We start from the raw sequence: 10395 nt of genomic DNA on the forward strand, positions 1-10395 counted from the left end.
CATAGAGAAATGGACAGAGCCAAGGTGGAGCGACCCTAGACAACCCATCAAATTCGCAAGCAAAGAATGGCACCATGAAGACAAAGAAGGACACAGGAAAGTGGTGTGAGTTCCACAAGAGCCCGACTCAAAACAAAAACGAGTGTTGCGCCAAGAAGTCATTGGTGGCTGAGCTGAAAGCTTCAGAGTCTGATGTGTGTTCTGATTCTGAGCCAGAACTCAACAAGGGGAATCATATTATTGACACAAAACCTAGTGCCACAATTGCCACCACCAAGGTCTAGAAGACTGAGCCCAAAGATCCAAAGGAGGGGGTACTTCTCTTCCACTCATAGATGTGGGTGAATGGTTCTCTGCTACATTTCATTATCGATAGTCGGAGACAAAAGAACCTCATTTTAGTAGAGGTCGTGAAGCGATTGGGCCTACCGAACACACCACACCCACATTAGTACACCATCGGGTGGCTTCACCAAGGACAGGATATTTGCGTTAGCCAACAATGTCACCTTCCCTACAACATCAAGCCCTTCACGAATGAGGTACTGTGTGATGTGCTCCTCTTGAATTTTTTGATGTGTTATTAGGGCAACCATACTTATGGAAGAGTCATGATATGTATGAGTCTAGACCTCGCACTATTATTATTACTTTGGGCAATAATTTATATAGGATATTGGAGGTAGCCCCGCCTATTGCCATCTCTTTGATCTCTATTGAGAAATCAAGTAAGATCATATCCCATACTGAGAAATTTGTTTTCTTTATGATTCACTCTCAAATCAAGAAGAAGATAGTGGCCACATCCATGGCCCCCAAGAAGGGTTTCCTCACGCAACCTAAGTAGGTGGATATGGTCACAGAGGAATACAGGGACATATTCTCCTCACCCATAGGGGTATATTTTCACTGTCAGGTCAAGCATTCGATCGATCTAACTTCTGGAGCACCTCTACCCAATGGGTTGATAAATTTCCACTCCATTCTAGAAAATGAAGAAATCAAGCAACAAATCTACGATTTTCTAAAAAAGGGGCACATCCGACCAATTTCCTCACCTTGTGGGAGCCTGATTGTACTTGTAAAAAATAAATATGGAACCTAGAGACTCTGCATTGATTATTGAGCACCAAAAAAAATCACTGTCAGGAATAGGTATACAATCCTATGGATTGATGACCTTCCTGACCAGCTCAAGGGGGGCAATTATTTAAACCAGATTGATTTGAAGTTTGGCTATCATCAGGTGCCAATAGAACCCACAGATGTATGGGAGACCGCCTTCAAATCCTAGGAGGGCCTTTTCGAGTGGTTTGTCATGCCTTTCGGGTAGAAAAATTCCCCTGCAACTTTTATGAGGTTGATGGATGACATCTTGTGGCGATTTACAAACTATTTCATGGTTGTATATCTAGATGGCATTCTCTTCTTCAAAAATAGTTGGGAAGATCACTTGCAACACATTTGGCAGCCTTCAAATCTTGCGACAACACAAACTATATGCCAACTTGGAGAAATGCACCTTAGGCATAAACTGAGTCCAATATCTATGTTACACCATTGATGAACAAGGTGTGCATGTGGATCCACCTAATATCCAATTAATTTAGGATTGGCCATCCCCAACCACTCTAAAATATCTTCACAGCTTTTTGTGGCTTACCAATTTTTATCAGAGGTTCGTGTTGGGATTCTCTCATATCACTTGGCCTCTAAGTCAAGTTACAAAGGGAGGAGCAAAAGAAAAGTTTTTCTGGTCAAATTCCCTGGAATATAAGTTGTTTGTTGATCTGAAGCACTGCCTCTACTCTACACTAGTACTCACATTTTCAGTTTTGCAACAACCATTTGAAATTAAGACAAACACCTCTGAATATGTTATTGGTGCAGTTCTCACCTAGCAAGGGCATATAGTGGCCTATCACAATGAGACACTTTCCAAAACAATTCGGAAAAACCCCTCCTACAATAAGGATATGTATTCCATCATGTAGGCTTTCCAACAATGAAAATATTACAAACTGGGGAAGTTACAAAACGATTGCAATCAGAAGTGGTCCATATATCTGCAACAATTCCTTTTGAATATCAAATACAAGAAGGGAAACACCAATCATGTTTATTATTTCCTCAGTCAACCACCAATGGAAGCACTAACCACTATTCTCAACTCTTGTGGCGATGAGACCTCTGGATGGCTACAACTATATAAAAATGATCTAGAGTTCTCCACCACATACCATATGCTAGTGGATGGCAAGAAAATTCTAGACTTCCACCTCCATGATGCATTATTATGCTACCTGAGCCACCTTTATGTTCCTTCAAGCGAGTGTGCCAAGCTGATTTTGTAGGTGTACTAAAGTCGAGTCGCATGACACTTTGGTGTGGATAAAATTGTGGTCATACTATAAAAGTATTTTACTAGCCAAATCTCCGACAGGGTGTTGGAAAATACATCAGATCCTGCATTGTGTGTGCCATCCCCAAGCCAACTATTAAGAAGCAAGGCTTGCATACTCCTCTGCATACTCCTAGCCAACCCTGGGAATCCATCTCCATGGACTATATGTCTATCTTTCCTTCTACCAAGCATGGAAACGACTGTGTATTTGTGGTCATCAACAAATTTTCGAAGACGTTCATATTGGATGCCTGTAAGAAGAGTATCACAGTAGAGGCCATTTCTAGACTCTTCTTTGAACGAGTGTGGGTACATTTTGGTATCTCATATACCAATATATCATATCAGGATAATATGTTCTTAAGCTCGTTTTAGTCGAGCCTTTGGTCATTGTTGGACATTGTTGGCTTAAGGGGACTTGACATAGGTTCAGTGTTTTTCGTGCCAAACAAAAAAACCCTAATTGTTGGCCCTTTCGGAAACAACCTACATAGCGCAGGCTACAGTCTCACCCGAAGCAATATTGGGGGATGCTAGAACTAGGTTTCTGCATCCAAAGACCGTGTGATATGTAATCTGAAGCCCTTGTAGCTTAGATCTGCCTTCCCGCGATATGTATCTTCCTATGGTTCACTATTGCAACTCTATCCAAATGGCGTCCAAACCTTCGTGAAGGTCTACGATCAGGATTCTTAGACCTAAAGGAGTAGACTTACAACTTTTGCTTGGTAAATAATAACCCTAAGTTTGCCTTCGCGCAGATCTACCTGCTTCGAATAGTTATCATTACAGATTTAGTTACTACCTTCATGAAAATAGTTCATTACTTATTTCATGCATAGATATTAAAGGTTCAACAGAGTCGCGCAGAGAATACCATTTACTTCATAGAAATTGATCATTAAGGAATAATGCATAAACTTAAATAGAATTAAGAAAAAAGCACAAATTCAAGATATTCAGTCCCAAAATCATTCTTGATTAGATTCAACGTCCAAATTACAGACTCTTCCACCATGTGCACCCAGCTGCAGGGGCCCCCGCACTCAGCGGTGGACTTGCCAAGGTCTCCGCACACTCAACTGCAGGATCCTTCCCCTTTCACCCAAGTACAGGAAAACAGAGATTTCTTGCCTTAGAACTTTCCCTTACACTTGTTCTTCTAAAAAATATTGATATCTCTAAACTCACTATGACTCAAATACTTATAGATTTTCTATTACAATACCATGACCCGCAGCCTATCGGTGAGTCTCAAAACTGACCTATCACTTACCCATACAAGGGGCTAAAGCCCCTTTGACTCCTACTTAGTTGCGCACTTTGCTTCCACATTTCATGGAGACTTTACATTCTTTACAAAATTCTACTCAAAATTGATTAGACTAACCCAAAATTGACCCTAGGGACCCTATCCCAACAAGCCCCCAACACAAATATGGTGACTCGCCCTCAATTCACTCAGCTGGCTTCTCGAATTTGTGGTAGAGCTCACTAAACTACTGCGTCAATGCATTCAGCTCTGCGGTACTTTCTACTGCAACCTTCTTTACCTCTTTGACCAGCTTTTCTACAGTTGGTCCCTCTACTGCAAGCTGCATGGTTCTATGAGTCTGTTGTAGATCTTTCAGCTTCTCCTGAATGGTCTGTGAAATCTAGCTAGCCTCTTCTATCCAATGTTGAAGCCAAGCCTTTAACACTGATTCTTTTTGCTGCAATTCCTGTACTTGTGCTTGTATTAGTTTCCCTTCCTGTAGGCACGCAAAGCACTGGACTAGCACCAATGTGCACGAAGTCACCCTGATCTCATCATACTTCTGTTGAGGCTCTTTGATTTTTGTGCTCAACCTCTATAGGTTTGGGTCCTCCTAAAAAGTGTCCCATAATTCCATGGCATGGTTAAAAATAAGGTCACATCCTTTAACTACAACCTCCAGAGTATTCATATGTTCTTTAATGGCTGCATCACGCTGCTCCCTGACCTCTGGTGGATTAGTCGATTGTAGCTTCAGCTGTAATTTTGCCATATTCATCTGGAAGTCAAATGTGGCTCTGTCTATCTCATATTTTGATTCGCAACTACGGAAGCCATTTTCCTGATCTTCACTATAGTTGCGGCGTCTTCTGAAATATTTAACTGTGGGACTGAATTGCACGCTTGTGTTATTGTTGTTTCTAGGCTCTGACTTCGTGCTTCCAACTCTTCCTTTTCTTTCAGAGCCTGAGCCTTCTTAGCGAACATTTGTTTGTTGTTTACCTTAAATTCACTAATTACTACAAGTGCACACTGCTCTCTAATTCTAAGCTCGTCTGAGACCTCTTGATGTAGCGGATGGATAATCTGAAGTGGCAGCGCGGCTAAATTCACCCTCATGTCTTTGATAGTGCTCATCAGAGGATGGTCTTCCTCTGTTTCTGCGCAAACTGATCCTTTTGGTAAGGAGATGACTCTGAGGTCCAGAGTCCTTTCCATATCCAAAAATTTCTCGCTCCCTTGCGCCAAGCTCTCTTGCACCCTACTCGCTTGCCTACGCTCGCTTGAAGCCATCCTGTTTGGATCTCCAGCTCGCGTAGATCCTTTTAGACGCTCCCTAGCGTCTACATGTATTGTTGTTCAAATTGCTGCCACAACTCCATTGTGGTGTCTCTGACTTTGTCCCCAATTTCATCGAGATCCCCTTCTGTGAGGATCATTGGGTCAATGTACGCTTGTTTATATGATTTGTGCTTCTTCCTTGGCCTGACAGTTGTCTCCTTACTACGCTTCTTCAATGTGAAGGGAGTGCTCTGCTCCTCTCCTCCATCTCCGCCTTGCTCGGACAATTCCTTATCCTCAGTATGCTGGGAATTCGATGCTTCAAATTCCTCTATGTCAGTGCGCTCTGTATCAGCATGCTCTTTAACAACGTGCTCTTTTTCAACAGTTTCCTTAGTAGCAACTTCTTTCTTTCTCTGCTCAACCAATGCTCACGCCACTTTCTATACTGCTTGTTTTTGCTTTTGTGCAGTTGTCATCTGCGCAATGGAGCTTTATCCACCCTTACTGGTACCTGCACCAACATCTGTGGGTTGTCGCCACTCTACTTGAAAACTTCCCACAATTTCCTACACATCTGTTTCCGAGACTAAGTATGGAAAATTGTGCCATATATGCTTAGGATCTCGCCTCAACTTAATTGATACGTTATGGAAGTCGGCCTTAAACTCCGTGAAGGCCCTCAACTTCTCGAACAAGGTTGGAGACAACCTTGGCCACTGACTAATTACTATGCAGAGGTCCATTTCAACCAATATCTAGAAAATCTTGGATTCCTTGATCCTCTCCAGATCCTTTGTCACCCACAACGAAGCGAACTTCGCTGCCTCTGGTAAATCTCCTTCCTGCAGAGGAAACTGACTATCCTCTAGCAGGCACCATGCTACTAGTAAAATTAGTAACAGGAGCCAGGCATAGTGAAATGGATTGTTGTCCTCCTATGCTTCACGAAAGTTAGCGAGGAATTCCTTACATAAATACTACGCCCAGTTGCTGTTGGGCATAGAATCCCTCCACAGTAGGTTTTGAGGCTCAAAGCCCAAGTTTTGGTCAAAGGTGTTGTAAAACTCTGCGAAGTGCAAGCACGAAGTAGAGTTTAAGTCATAGGGATGTCCGCCCTAAAGTAATGTAATGTAATGTAAAGTCATGTCGGCCTACCATGGTCCACGGACCATGGGGTTGTATAAATAGAGCGAGGCTCTAAGTTGTAAAGGTAGTTGATGATAGAGAGTAGCGAAGGAATGGTTCGAGATTAGAGTAGGATTCTAAGTGTATTGGGTCGTAGTAGTAGGAAGAGGCTCTGCAGCTAAGTGCGCGGAGGCATAGTAGAGTCCGCAACTGAGTGCGTGGACCCCTGCGACTGAGTGCGTAGGGCGGTGTCAAGATTGTAAGCAATATTGAAGATTAAATAAAGAGAAGTTGATTCCTATTTTTGTGTAATTGTTGTGCATTATCGTCTTTATGTTTGTATTCGTTTATGTATCGCGCGCACTGATATGATTATTGAACATGCTGTAATAACCATAAATCTTACACACACAAGTTAAGTAATCGGTAAATTAGCAAGGAACTTGGGTATTATACGGGTTGTGCCCCGAGTGGGGCTGCGCGGAAGCCGCACCACAGGTTGCGAAGGGATCGCAAGTGCACGTAGTGACAGGTCAGAACGTGGACCTCCCTAAGCCCATCAGACATCCCAAGGGTGCGGAAACCTGGTTCTAGCACCCTCCCATACTACTTCAGGTGAGACCTCAGTCCGTGCTCCACGGACTGTTGCCGAAAGGGCCAGTAGTATCGGGATTTGCTTGGCTAAATCACCTCTGAACCTGGGTCAAGCCCTACAAGCCAACAAATGGTTCTGTTGCCGGGACCGGGATCTACATAAAGGATATCTGATGTCATGCCACTAGAATCCTACAAAGAAAGAAATTGAAGAGTGGTTGGAAAAGAATATTCGCGAGTTCGCAGCGCAGGGAAATAGAAATCTGTGAGTATCTAAGGAACAATGGTTGCATCGTTGCTTGTACACTGAAATCCACGAAATTTTCTTTGCATCTCTTCCGTCTGAGCTGTATGAGTGGATCACAAAGTTAGAAGATAGCCAGGGAAGGTGTAGGCTCGACAAACCAATAGTGTGGACTCCGGAACTAGTGCGCAAACTAGAACCCTCAGAAGAGGAGATAGCGCGAGCTGCGGACCACTGGCTCGACCGAATAATAGGAGGATTTATCACTGAGTTCACGGTAGACACGACCTTCAACTATAGTGAGGCAAAGCGACATTTTCTCAAGGGACCACGAGGTAAGTATATTAAATCTTTGAACACTTAGATTAAGATGCTATTGTGTGAGAAGCAGGTTATGTAAATAAATTAATGTTTGGGACTACGCGAAGCGGAAAGATCTACAGAGGCGGAAGTAGTGAGGAGTTGGAAAACAATCCCTTAATTTCACCCTCGTGGGACAACAAGGAGGATCTCGCAAAAGTCTCTCCGAGAAGCGCGGTCAATTTGATAAGACAGAGAGTTCCGCGTTTACCACCCCCACCCACACCGCAACTTGTTTCACCCTCCTCACCTCCATCTCCTCCCACTCCATTGCCACCACCACTGCAACTCAGTATGGCGAGTGCGATAAAACTATCAGTGTTCAGAGGAGTAGGAAATGAAGATCCGGACCAATTCTGGTTCGTGGTCAGAGCAGTATGGGAAGCACAAGGCGTCGTGGATGATAATATTAAAAGGGCTACGCTGGTGAGCACTTGTAGGATCATGCATTAACGTGGTATATCAAGCATTCTAATGACCGCCTGAACATAGGAATTGTAGAGATCCAGACCACATTGAACAAGTAATTTAGCAGGCCAAAACCAGAGACACAATCAATCATTGGGTTTAAGGAGATTGCGATGCTCCCGAGCGAGACCCCTTGGGATCTAGACCAAAGGCTGAAGAGTATGATCCGTGAAGCCAATGTGACATTAACATATGCACGGCATCACACATGGTTTGTGGCCTCACTTACGCCACACTTAAGGATGACGCTGTCACAGCAAAAAATTTCCACCCAAGGCGAAGTGTTGGAGATGGAAATGAGATTGCATGAGACCCCTATACAATACCCTGGGTTGGGAGTCCAACAAATCCATGCACAACTGTAGAATCTGTGTTTGGAGATGCAAAGTTTGAAACAGGACAGGACAACTCGGCCGGAGGTGCACGAGGAAGTATGGTGCATAAAATGCAAAGGCCAAGGGCACGACAAGGACCATTGTCCAGTGTTCGCGAACTACTTGGCAAGGGGAGGGCCAATGCCATTAATACCGGAGGCACAGGCAAGGCCGAGCACAATGTCTGCATTATGGTGCACGATCTACCAGATAGGAGGAAAACATACCACGGATAATTTTCATCTGTTGCAGAAGTATACGCAGACGTCCCAGTAATTGTTTTGTAATTTCTACAGGTCGGTAGGCCATGACGAATGCACCTGCCAAAGCTATGAACTAATGATGGATCGGACTCCTGCCTATAGGGTGCAGACCGAAACACGAACCCTCGACCCAAATGCAAGGATGGCGCATGCTAGGTTTCAGGGGCGTGGTTGGGGTCGAGGTGGAATGGGACCAGGAAGGGGTCGCGGACAGATAATTTGTTACAATTGCGGAGGGCCAGGGCATTATGCCCGCGATTGTACGAACCGACTAGGATATCATGTTGGTACTGTAATCAATTTGATCATGAGGCAGAAGATTGCCCTTCGTTGATAGCAAAGATGCGCGAAAAGGGGGTACTCCAGCCCCCTCTGACCCAGAATTTACAAATGATGAGGTTTGAACCACGCGAAGAAGACCCAAATGTAAACATGATGCTCAGGAGTGGTATGGCCACGGGAGATGATAAAGGGAAGCAGCCAGAAGACAACGCGTGGGTTCGCAAGGCTCCTACAAAGGAACCTGAGTTTGACTTAGAATGCGCGAAGGAGACATTCATGGAAGCTAATAAGAGCTTCACGAAGGCCTCCACTTCAGGTAGTAAGGATCAACTAGAACTAGGGATCGATCCTTCAATGCCTACTACCTTTCTGGAGACATGCATGAAACTGCTACGCGACAACAAGGCAGTCAAAGGGCTACAGGAACTTATCACTAGGTGCGCGAGGTCAGGAGAACTGCGCGTGGTCCAAAAACTTGGAAAGCATGCATTGTGCATAGGAAGGGAGATGAGGTTGACTGTGCAAATAGGCGAGTACGAAATGGATCAGGTAATCCTGGATCTGGGTTCGGACGTGAATGTACTACCAAAGAAAACATGGGAACGCATGGGCAGACCCGCGTTACAATGGTCCCCTATTCAGTTACGAATGGCGAACCAACAGAAGATTTTGCCCATGGGAAGATTGCAAGGGGTAATAGTTGATATTGAAGGCGCGAGCGTGTAGGCGGATTTTGAAGTGATAGAGATTGTCGATGACAGTAATCCCTATCCTGCACTACTAGGAATAGACTGGGCTACCGATATGAACGGAGTCATAAATCTGAAGAAGCACAAAATGACCTTTGAGAAAAAGTCACTACGCGTAGTAGTACCACTGGACCCAGCCGAAGGAGCGCAATACACTAAACCAGTGTGTGACGATGATAGTGATGACGATCTCGACTGTATCTATAAGATAACTACACAAGGCGAGGATTGGGTGAATCCAACTACAGATGGAAGGATTTCATGGGAGTGTGAAATCTCTTGCACTTCGGATTCAGATGAAGAGATAGAGCGATGGCAGAATCGGCTGCACGAAGTAACAACACTGAACTGCAACATGATGATCAGATCATTACATTGCATAACAACAAAGGCAAGGGATTTGCCGACATATGATGGATTGTCAGCGGTGGATGAATTTCTGAGCAAATTCGTAAGTGCATTACCAGAGCAGCAGTAGTTCGATGCACTGAAATGGGCACTGTGCACAACACCCACGTGATGGTGGGGTACGCATCAAGGAACTTTGAAGACTGGCACCGATGCAGAAGGGTGATGCGCCTACGTTTTGGAAAACCCTAGCTTCGAACGAAAACCAATCAGCTTGGGTGGAACAATTTGCACGCCTACCTTTCCCGATGAGTACAGACATATGTTGTACAGCCTGCACAAGCACACACCACCCCCAGCCTAGAGAATCAGAACAAACCACAGCAGCAGGAAGGGTGACACACGTTACTAATTCTCCACGACGAGGCATTCGATCGGGTGTGCGGAGTCCTGAACAAGGTTCACCAAACAAGATGAACTGATTGGGACCTGCGCGTGCTAGTGGTTCGATGGGCCTATAGGACCATGTGCAAAAACCTAAGCGCGAAGATGATTCCAAAGGTGCGAAACAGAGTAGAAACTGGAATTTCTGAATGGAATACCAAAAGGAATCCACACGTAATAACCCCCACAGTTATGACAGCA

The sequence above is a fragment of the Pinus tabuliformis genome, chromosome 3_1 (assembly GCF_031772625.1).
Source record: "Pinus tabuliformis cultivar Carrire ecotype Pingquan chromosome 3_1, CPIR1, whole genome shotgun sequence".
NCBI lineage: Eukaryota > Viridiplantae > Streptophyta > Pinopsida > Pinales > Pinaceae > Pinus > Pinus tabuliformis.